The sequence below is a fragment of the Neofelis nebulosa genome, chromosome 9 (genome assembly GCF_028018385.1).
Source record: "Neofelis nebulosa isolate mNeoNeb1 chromosome 9, mNeoNeb1.pri, whole genome shotgun sequence".
Taxonomy (NCBI): Eukaryota; Metazoa; Chordata; class Mammalia; order Carnivora; family Felidae; genus Neofelis; species Neofelis nebulosa.
The window spans coordinates 64,983,890-64,996,421 of record NC_080790.1 but is presented as its reverse complement, the minus strand read 5'-3'; positions in this window follow the sequence as shown (position 1 = coordinate 64,996,421).

The window sequence follows — 12,532 nt, the reverse complement described above, 5'->3', positions numbered from 1 at the left end:
ATTCTCCCTTTCTGTTGGCCATATATCTTATTTCCTGTTTTACATGTGACCTTTTTGATTAATGTCTGTTTAATTCCATTACCTAAATTTTTCTCCCAAAATCTTACCAAGCTAAGACTTGTATTGTCATCCTTCTCCATCAATTCTTGAGAGAGGGAAGTGAAAATACCAACTATGATGGAAGAATTGTCTATTTCTCCTTTTAGTTCCATCAGTTTCTACATAATATGTTTTGAATTCTGTAATTAAGCACATTTACAAATATGATTATGAGGTTTTCCTGATGAAATGTCTCTGTTATCATTATAAAGTTTCCTTCTTTATCAATAGTTACCTTTGCCCAAAAGCCTATTTTTTTCAGATATTAATATAACCAACCTGATTTTCTTACACTTATTTTTTGCATGGTATATTTTTTCCACTTATTCACTTTCAATTTATTTCATTCTTTCTCTTTACTGTTTTTCACTTATAGGCAGCATGTTTTTTCAGTTGTTTCATGTTTTTACCAATTCTGATAATCTTTGCTTCTTAAGTGAAGTGTATAGTTCAGTTATTTATGTGGTTTAAGTTTACTCTTTTATTATTTGTTTTATATTCTGTTAGTCTATTCCTCTGTTCCCCTTTAATGCTGTTATTTATGATATCTGAACATTTAAAAATTCCATTTAATTAGTCTGTAAACTTTTTAGCTAAACTTTTTTGTATTATATTTTCTACAATTGTTTTAGAAATTACATCTTTAACTTTTCAGTCTGATTACAGTTCATATTCAGCCACTTCATTCAATGCATACAAATTTTGCAAATGTATAGGTCCATTAAGCATTTTCTGCTGTCCTTTATGTCATACATTTCATAGGCATTACATTAGCATATGTTATAAATCTCACAAGAACACTGTGGGGGAGGAAAAATAATTTTTCCTTTACCCTTCTAGGTTCTTGGCTGAGACCCACCTCCCACCTTGTAATAGAAAAGGTAGGTTAACAGGAGAAAAACAAACAATTTAAATAACATGTATACCTCCTGTATGCAGGAAAACTGAGTATCTCTCCAAGAGGGCTCTAGCTATCACCTTAAGTAACATCTCCAGCTAAAGGCAAAAGATGTTGGTGGGGAGGTTGTGGGAGGCCACCAGGAAAAGCTTACAAAAAAGGGTAAGGTTGGTATGCAGATTTAAGTCATTGCTTTCTCTCTTGATATGAGATTCTAGCATTTTAGTCTTCTCTTCCTGGTACAGAGAGGGAGACACACTTACAAATAGAATTCCCTTATGAATGTAAATGTCTGCTCACCTTCAGTGCCATAATGTTTGGTTAAACAGCCAAATGTATCTTAAAGAAATTAAGAGAAAAATTACTTTATATTTACCACATAGTTAATTATCTGATGCTTTTAATTCGTGCTCAAAAATCTAAGCTTTCCTGTAGTATCATTTTTCTTTCAGATGAACGAAAATCTATTTCTTGGAATGTAGGTCTGCTGATAATATTCTCGTAAGTTAACTTTATCTGAAATTGTTTATATTTTGGGTGTGCCTGGGTGGCTCAATCAGTTAAGCATCTGACTCAATTTTGGCTCAGATCATGATCTCACAGTTGGTGGGTTCAAGCCCCGCATCAGGTTCCATGCTGGCAGTGTGGAGCCTGCTTGGGATTCTCTCTCTCCCTCTGTCTCTCTCTGCTCCTCTTCCATTCGTGCTGTCTCTGTCTCTTTCAAAATAAACACATAAACTTCAAAAAAGGAAACTTTATATTTTGCTTAATAATTGGAAGATATTTTGATGGATATTGAAATTTAGTTGACATTATTTTTCTTGTGCTTCAAAAGTCTCCTGGTACTTTAAAATCTATGCTTTCTTGCTTCCATAATTTCTGATGTGATGTCTGTTTATTTGAATTTTTTCACCCCTATATTTCAGATATCATTCTTATCTAGATGCTTTCATATTTTTTTTCTTACATTTATTTTAAAACAGTTATAATTTGATGATGATGTGTGTAAGCTTTGTTTCCTTAGAATTTATCCTGTTTGAGCACCATCACTGAATTTCTTGAATCTGTAAATTGTTAAAATTTATATATTTCACCTAACTTGGTAATTTTTGAGTGGTTATTTCTTCAAATATTTTTTTTTTCTCCTCGGCTTCTGGAATAGCAATTACTTACATGTTAAAATTCTCCCACAAGTCACTGAGTCTCTGTTCATTTTTTAAAAATCACTTTTTCCCTTCTTTAAACTTGATGATTTCTATTGATGCAATTTCAAGTTCAGTTTCTCTTAACATAGTTGATTCTTTCTTTTTGTTTTTCAGAGATTGTAGGAGGACTATAAATCTGTGGTGTTTTTTGTTGATATCCCTATTGAGATATAATTTATATATCATACAATTCACCTATTTAAAGTGTACAGTGAATAGCTTTTAGATTATCCACAGAGTTGTACAATTGCTACCTCATCAATTTTAGGACATTTCATCACTCCCCCAAAACCTCTTATATTATAAGCAGGAAGAGTTAGGGGGTCCCAAGAAAAAGAAAGAGAAGTCATTTTACGCAACCAGCTATTGGTTCTACTTGCCCTAGCACACTTTTGCAGAATTTCCTAGCAAGTGTCAGAATTACAAAGAAATGCAAAAACCTCAGTAGTTAGGGAATTTAAGAGGAAAAAAAGGAACGCAAAAACTCAGTATCTAGAAGGCCTGGAAATAGCCTAATCACTCCCAGTGCTGTTTCAAAAGTAAGCAAGACTCTGCATTCCTGACCTGAGATAAGGATCCCAAGAGCCCATCCAGTTTATACTGAATCTTGGAGCTTGCCCATGGCCCCCTCTCCCCATTTAGGTTGCTTCTGCTTCATTATAATGTTACAGTTTCTGCCTGAGGAGGAGCACAGCTTCATTAACATAACCTAGGATGTTTGTATAGGCATGTTTTCTAAGTACACCTGTGCAACTTATGCCTGCCTTTACATGCCACAACAAAGCTCTCCTTTCTGAAAATGCATCCTGACCCAAATATAAGGAGCCCATCCATCCCTGCTCAAAGTCACAGTTTTGGAAATTATTCCCCATGATCTCCTTATGTGTTGCAAATAAAGTTTCCTTTGTGTGACAGCTACATCTGGTGTAGTCTCTATCTGTAACTCACCAAGGAGTGAGCTCAGGTTAGTTCAGTTACAATATCACTTAGCCCCAATTTTATCTCCCAAATATCCCATGTTCTACAACCCTTGGCAACCTTGAATCTATGTTCTGTTTCTATACAGCTGCCTATTCTGCATATTTTATGTAATATATGTAGTCTTTGGTGACAGTTTTTTTTTTTTTTCACTTATCCTAATGTCTTCAAACTTCATCTTTGTTGTAGCATGTATCAGTACTTTGTTATTTTATGGTCATGCATCATGTTTTATTTATCTGTTCATCAGTTGATGGACATTTTAGGGAATTCTCTGTGTTGAGTTTCTCAGTTACTTATTTTCAGTAAGTGTCTCGGGTTTTTTTTTTTTTTTATAAATTCCCATTTATCGGTATCCTTGATGGAATCAGATCATTTCTTTTAATTCTTTTTGTACATCCATTTGGCAGTGTGGTGTGGGAGGGCACTATATAAAAAAGTGTTTTTCATATGAAGGAGAATCACTGGGGAGAAAACAGATAGAGGCCCTATAAGCCTGTTGTGCAAGCCAAACCACAGCCTGTTGAGTTTGTGGTTCTCACCAGACTGGTGTCATCCAGAAAAACTTTGCAGTGGGCCATCACCAAACCCAAATGTGAATATAATCCAATCACAGAAGAACAAATACTATATGATTCCACTAATATGAGGTATATAAAATAGTCAAACTCGGGGCACCTGGGTGGCTTATTCAGTTAAGCGTCTGACTTTGGCTCAGTTCATGATCTCACATTCCTTGAGTTAGAGCCCCCCGTTGGGTTCTGTGCTGACAGCTCAGAGCCTGGAGCCTGTTTCAGATTCTGTGTCTCCTTCTTTCTCTCTCCTCCCCTGCTCATGCTCTGTCTCTCTCTTCTCAAAAATAATAAACGTTAAAAAAATTTTTAAATAGTCAAACTCATAGAAGCAGAGAACAGAATGAGGATTGCCTCTTCTATTTTCCCCAGGTCCACAATTCAGACTTAAAAGTTACAAATTTTGTTTTGCTCGTCAATTCTGATAAAATATGTAGATGATCCACTTTGTTCAGAGAACAAGTAAGCCTACTTAAGAGAAGTATTCCACTTTTTTTCCTCAGTCTTAGCAGAAAAGGTACATAAAGTTTCAAAAGATAAATAATAATTTTGCCAAAACACCATCCATTATTCAGGGTATAACTTATCTAAGAATGAAAAAAACACTCTCTTAGGCCACACACACACACACACACACACACACACACGCATAGGCACACACACACACACACACAAAATGTTAACCTTTACTCAAAAACTACACTTTCTGTGCCACCCACAATCTCCTGGAAAGGTTGAAATGACCAATGACATCCTTAAATTAAAATTACCAAAACTTTCAGAAATCCTCAAGTCCCTTTGGCCAAAGGTACTCCCACTCCCTGTGATGGCCACTTGGGTCACTATCTGACCTATAATTCCCCATTAGGGAATTTATCTCTGATACAAGGCCTTGCCATACTGCATGCAGGCATGGAAAAACATTGAAAGGCACTGATATGCTACACCCATGTACTATCCACATTAAGCCTGTCTTCTCACAACATCTTCCTAACAGACTCTTCATGACTGTCAACCAAGACATTTTCATCTATTGGAAGAGAGATCAGAGAAAATATGCTCTTGAACTTTGTCACAAAAGACATTAACAGGTATTGTGAAGAACAAATTCCAAACAAACTCCAGAGAGTCAAACCTTGGGTTTGCATTTCAAAACTAAGAAGAAATTTAGAATTCTACACAACTGTCAGACTACACCAATAGGGAGGCTCAAATTGAAAATTCTCAGAGATGGCCTAGAAGCAGCTGATCTTTGAAAGCAGATAGTTGCTCCAAGACCTTTGGAATAAGTCAGTGACTTCAAATAGTAAACAGCTTCTGCCCAAGATGTAGGACCAACATTCATAACTAATTCCTGTTTTGCCTTGATACACTTTTTAATAATTATTTTTTCTTTTCATTTTCTATAGAGCCTTGGCTGTCATCCACCCATAGTAGCCTTTATCCTCCTTCATTACTATAATTGTTAATTTAGAACATTCTCACACATCTCAGGACCTCAGTGATAAATAAAAACCTCTGGGCAATGCTGGAATCATCAATGACACCATAAGGAATTATAGACAGTGGCATTTCTACTTTTATTTACATGGACAAATGATGTTTAAAAAATCAACCTATGGCTTTGCTAGTGTCTCTTTCTCAGAAAAAGGATCAACTATTAAAATCTAAATATTGATCAGACCATACGAAGTTTTAAATTTGAACTCAACAGTCTTCATAGAACATGGGCAAATACTTTCAACATAGAAAAGACTAACAGAGGTCTATATGTGTAACGTAGCTTATGTAAGGACTTGGACCTTATGTTGTATATAATTGTTTTTTCCCTGAATCTCCTCTATTTCCTTTGAGGTCATGGCACTTGTCCTGTTCACCTCATAATAACACCTCATGCACATTCGCAATTATATTCTAAGACTCGTCCATACACTAAGACCCTAATTTTATAAATCACAAAGTCTGGAAATTCCAACTCAGAAGCAAGCTCCACCATGAGGCCACCTTGATTATTCAGGCAGTCTACCTGAGGGAATTACTGACCTATTTTTTTTTTATGTGAGGAAGCAGAACAGTGTTCCCATCAGTAGCATGCATTCAAACAGAAAAGACTATAAGAAATGTATCACTAACTCAGGGAGAAGTTATTAATGATACCACCTCTCTGCCCTACCTGGAAAAATGATCAGTCTCAACTCATTGATACAAGTGGTGACGGAAAATCACATTGCTCTGGATATTTTTGTTGGCCAGTCATGGTGGCTTCTGTGTCATTGCGATATTACTTGTTGTACTTAGATCAATAGAAAAAATATGGTAGAAGAGGTTATGAATGATCTTCAGGAAAATCTATTTAGTTCTCTAGGGTCTATCTTCAGGGCCAGTGGGATTTATTTTCTTCACTTGCTTTGGGAAATTGAGGCTTCTGATTCTGAGGCATCTTATAAGGACTATTAACTTGTTTATTTTTTTCATATTGTTCATGATGCTGGTCTAGTGGATTCTATGCAGAGTCTTACATGTTTCTGCACAACTGCCTTCTCCTCAGATGATCATTAGGATAATGAAACAACAGAAAAGGTCAAGAAGGTCATACAACAGAGCTGGCTGTGGAGGTCACTGAAAAATAGCTCTGAGTGGTGAAGATCTGTATCACTGGCCTCCCCTAAATTTCTCAACTTCTCCCATGCTAAAGCATGACCAAAAGAGGTACTGGGACACTGAATATACAAATGGAAAATTTCCAGATCATATATGAAAATAGAACTCTGACCCCCAATTTTTGTAGCAAACAGTCCAAGAAGCCAAAGCACACATCTGTAGCAAATAGCTAATATTGGTCAGGATCTGGTCAAAAACTGCCAGCTACCCTAATTTTTGGCCCCACCTCTATTTTGAGACCAAGCAAAAAAGCTGATTATGCTCACCAAACCAATCATATCAGATGCTTTTCTTGCTCTGCATAGAATACTTCCAGCTTCTCCAGGGCAGCAATCTTCAGAGCTCACTTGAATTCCTCCCTGGTTTTCACTCTGAAGTTTTCAAGTCTCCTGCTTCTACCTTTGAGCCTCTGTCAGACACAAATGATGGTGGCTGACTTCCTTGCTGTAGTAAGCTCCGAACAATAGCCTCAGCTTGCCCTCATTTAAGTGGACTGCATTTATTTGCATAATACCTTTATCCCAAATTTCAAAATTTAAACCAGATGAAAATTTTGTTGACATTGTAAACCTGCATCTGGAAAAAGATGCACACAAAACAAACAAACAAACAAACAAACAAAAAACAACAACACAAGAGTTAAACCTTTGAATGGACCACTTAGGGAAATTTCTTGTATAATATGTACAGTATTTTATCTGTTAGAATTGTATACTTTTCTACAAATATTATTATTTATACAAAAATCACATAGTGGACTCTTCTTATTAGTTAATTTTTGATAAAATTTTTATGCACACATCTCTGTGTACTAAATGGTCACTTCGTAAAGTTGCTGTATTAGTTTCTGGACTGCTTTCTCAAATTTTTATTTAGCTTTTCTCTCCTGTGTAAGCATTTACAAAAAAAATGACAAGGAGAAAAAAATTAAAACTTCATAAAGAACAGTCTTCGAGGCGTAATCTGTTCTTACTTTCTTGGGTTTGTTCACAAAGTCTTTGTTTACTTTCTACCATATTATAAAAACTCTGCATGCTTCCACAATAGAAAGGCAAAAAAGACATGTCCCTGAACTTGATACCCCCAGATGCTAGTAGGGGTTTTTTATTACCTATATATGTAATAAAAATCAAGTAGTGTGAAAATTACATTGTATAAAATGCAAGTACACACAATTCTAAACAAGCACATTGAGGGGAGATGTACTGTCTTCCCACAGTATCAAAGATGGCTTCATAAAATAATTCATACTTGAAAAGAAAAGGAAAGCTGTAGGCATCACAATTCCGGAATTCAAGTGATATTACAAAATGTAGCAGTCAAAACAGTATGGTCCTGGCACAAAAACAGGCACAGAGTTCCATGGAACAGAATAGAAATACCAGAAATAAACCCACAATTATATTGGCAATTAATCTTCAACAAATCAGGAAAGAATATCCAATGAAAAAAAGACAGTCTCCAACAAATGGTGCTGGGAAAACTGGACAGCTACATGACCACTTTTTTATACCATACCCAAAGACAAATTGAAAATGGATGAAAGATCTAAATTTGAAACCAGAAACCATTAAAATCCTGGAAGAGAGCCTGGAAGGCAGTGTCGTCTCTGACATCGACCATAAGAACATTTTCTATATACGTCCTCCAAGGCAAGGGAAACAAAAGCAAAAATAACTTATTGGGACTACATCAAAATAAAAACCTTCTTCATAGCAAAGGAAATAATCAACAAAACTAAAAGCCAACCTACACAATGGGAGAAGATATTTGCAAATGACATATCTGATAAAGTGTTAGTATTCAAAACCTATAAAGAACTAGTACAACTCAACACCCCAAAACACACAATCCAATTAAAAATGGGCAGAAGACAGGGGCGCCCGAGTGGTTCAGTCTGTTAAGCCTATGATTTTGGTTCAGATTATGATCTCGTGGTCCATGAGTTCAAGTCCCATGTCGGGCTCTGTGATCACAGCCAGAGCCTGGAAACTGCTTAAGATTCTGTGTCTCCCTCTCTCTACCCCTCCCCCACTTGTGTGCACGCGCTCTCTCTCTCTCTCAAAAATAAATAAAACTTTTAAAAAATGGGCAGATGACATGAAGACATTTCTCCAAAAAAGACATCCATATGGTCAGCAGACACATGAGAAGATGCTCAACATCACTCACCATCAAGGAAATGCGAATCAAAATTACAATGAGATATCACTTTGCACCTACTAGAATGGCTAAAATGAACAAAACAGGAAACAACAGATGTTGACAAGGATGTGGAGAAAGGGGAACCCTCTTATACTGTCGGTGGGAATGCAAAATGGTGCAGGCACTGTGGAAGACAGTATGAAGGTTCCTCAAAAAGTTAAAAATAGAACGACCCTAGGATCCAGCAATTAATCTTCAACAAACCAGGAAAGACTATCCAATGGAAAAAAAGACTGTCTCTCTCTCTTTCTCTCTCTCTTTTTAGAACACACTCTACTGAGTGCTTACACATAGAATGCAAAAACACTAATTCAAAGGGATACATGCACCCTATATTTATAGCATCATTATTTACAATAGTAAAAATGTAGAAGGACCCCAAGTGTCCATTGATTGATGAATGGATAATGAAGAAGTGGTGTATATATATATTAATTTATATATTATAATATATAATAATACAATATAATAAATATAATAAATAATTTATAAATAATAAATATAATAATTTATATATAATGGAATATTATTCAGCTATAAAAAGGTATAAAATCTTGCCATTTACAGTGACACAGATAGAGCTAGAGAGTATAATGCCAAATAAAGTAAATCAATCAGAGGAAGACAAATACTGATGATTTCATTCATATGTGGAATTTGAGAAACAAAACAAATGAGCAAAGGAAAAAAAGAGAGAGATAAATCAAAAAACACACTCTTAACTATAAAGAACAAACTAATGGCTTCCAGAGGAGAGGTGGTGGGGGAGGAATGGGTAAAAGAGGTGATGAGGATTGAGGACTATATTTGTTGGAATGAGCACCAGGTGATGGAAGGCATTGTTGAATCACTATATTGTACACCTGAAACTGATATAACACTATATGTTAACTATACTGGAATTAAAATCTAAAAAAAAAATTGGTACTTGAATTCTATCCTTAATTAATTAGGTTGAAAAAGGACAGAGAATATGACAATGCACAGATTAGATTGTATACACTTACGGAAGTAGGAAAAAATAGTGCTTTCAGTGAAAAGCAACTATTTAAGTGTAGCTATATATAATAATATGGTGGGAAGTAGGGAAAACCTGGTGTAGGAAAATCTGGTGAGTCCAAATTATACAGGACCTCACATACTGAGTTAATTCTTTATCTTAAAGGAAATACTGAATCATTCATGTTTTTGAAGTGGGAGTACAACACAATCCCATTTCTATGTTAGAATGGTACTGCTGAAACTGGGTAGTGATTAGTAATACAGAATCTGAGAGAGCTCAGTTTGTATCTATAGTAGGCAGAATAATGGTCCCCAAAGATGTGTATGTTCTAATCCCTGGAACCTGAAAATATGTTGGGTAACATGGCAAGAGGTAAATAAGATTGCTAATTAGCAGATCTGCAAATAAGATTATTCTGTATTACTAGACGGGCCTAATGTAATTACAAGGGTCCTTTAAACGTGGAAGACGGAGGGGTGCCTGGTTGGCTCAGTCGGTTTAGTGTCCAACTCCTCGGTTTTGGCTCAGGTCATGATCTCACGGTTTCATGGGTTCGAGACCCACTTCAGGGTTTGTGCTGACAGTGTGGAGCCTGCCTAGGCTTCCCTCTCTTTCTCTGCCCCTCCCCTGCTCATGCTGTCTCTCTCTCTCTCAAAATAAATAAATAAACCTTAAAAAGCATTTTTTTAAAAAACTTGAAGAGGAGAGCAGAAGAATTAGCGTCAGAATGAATATAGTGTAAGAAAAGAATTGACTGGCCATTGTTGTCTTTGAAAATAGAAGGGGACCCTGAGCCAAGGAATGGAGCTAGTCTCTTAAGGCTTGAAAAAGCAATAAAATTGATTCTACCTCAGAGCTTCTGGAAAACTCAGTCACTGAGCCCACTGAGACCCATTTTGGACTTCTCACCTCCAAAATTTTAAGATAATACATAGGGTGCTGTTTTAAGTCACTGTTTGTGGTAATTTGTTACATTAGCAATAGGAAATTAATATCAAATATTATCCCATGCACTAGATACATGTGACCTTTGGCAAGTCACGTGACTTTCCATTTATCCAATTATAATAAGAGATAAGGATATTATCCTATTTGTCTTTGAGGAAAATTTAAGTAATGTATATAACGTTTTTCCTATTGTGAAATAAACAGTAGTAGGCAATAAAAGTAGTAGTAACTGTAGCATCATCTCCATCTTATTCATCACCATTGGAAGTTCTATGAATTAACCAATTTTACATTAGGCAAAAGAAGACTAATTCTGAATTATTTCAATAGATCATGTTAGACATAAATAGGTTCTAAACAAGGAGAGTAACAGTGGGGTCGGTGAGGAGAGGATGATCTGAGAAGTATTTAAGGGAAGAGTCAGACTTTTTGGAAATGGATATAAAATGTAGAAGGAAAACTTCTATTTGGATGATTGAATACATTTCCAAAGTAGCAATATGGGTTAATAAATCACGCCATGCCCTGATACGTGAGCTCCTGTGTGACTCAGGCTGAGAGACATATGAGAAGTAGTTTCAAACGCACAGCCCTTTCCCACTTTCTTGAAGTATTAAAGACATTAAGTATCTCTGTGCTGAGCTTGCAAGAAAAACTGATCCAGTATCAGATATGCCCTGCTGTCCATTGCACCTGCTCTGCAAGATCTTCAGTAACATCTTAAAATCTTCTTAATAACTCCATTAACACCTTTTTCTCCCTGGCAGACTGACTCCCCACTTCTTTAATAAAATGCTTGCCTGCAGGGTGATCACACTGTCTCTGCTTGTTGATGGTGCCTGAATGTTCTAGCCTAATAATTATTTTCTCCAAATAGCTCCCCTTTTCACCTAGGCTTCCAACAGCAAAGTTTCTTTGTTGCTATGGCTTCTGGACATAGAACATTTTGTCAACTTTTGAACCTAACATTCTCCTTCCCACCAACAGTTATTTAGGTAGATATTTTCCTTTACCTTATTTCCTTGTTAACAGACAAACATTTATATATTAAGAACATACTTAATCTGGCATCCTGCTGAAATTAGTCCTTGGACTTCTGCTGATTTTAATCTTTATAAATGGTCTAGAGAAAGGAAATGACTGTGAACTAGCTGGAATTACTAATCAGCCAAAATTGCAGGGGAGGAGAGTAGAAGAAGCTACAACCAAACACGGGCAGGGTTTAATACGCCCTGCAGCTAAGTGAGTATGTGGCAAACAGAACACAATAGGGAACCTTGTGAAGAGCTCCATACATCGGGCCAAAATGATTAAGAAGTAAGTAATGCCATTCAGTTGAAATGCATGAAGTTTGGGCCATAATTATGGATCAGTCACTCCAAAAGGGTAGGAACTGTGTGAAGCTTCAATTAGACCGGAAAAAGGGATAAGACTCACTAATATGGCACACTTGGAAAGAGATTTGCATTTCGATGTATTTTAACTTTCATAAAAAAAAAAAAACTGAGAGGAAATGAAATGAGATATCAGGGTTTGCTGTCAGAGACTCATCTAATAAACTGGAATATGTATGTGTGTGCTTGTGTGTATGCGTATATTTGAAGTTAAGTGTACAATTTAATAAATTTTGATACATGTGTACAGCCATGTAAGTAGCACCTCAATCACTATATATATAATTCCATCCACCAAAAAAGCGTACTTGATTCCCCTTAATGGCAATCTCCCTCTCCCCATAGGCAACCACAGTTCTTATTTCAATCTCCATAGATTTGTATGGAATGTTTCAGAATTTCATATATGTGGAATCACACAGTATGTGCTCAGTATTTGGCCACTTTCACTGAGCATAAGGTTTCTAAGATTCATGCATACTGTTGGGTTTATTAGTATTTATCACAATTTGTTTATCCATTCTCTAATTGATGGACACCCTTGTTTCCAGTTCAGAGCTATATATATA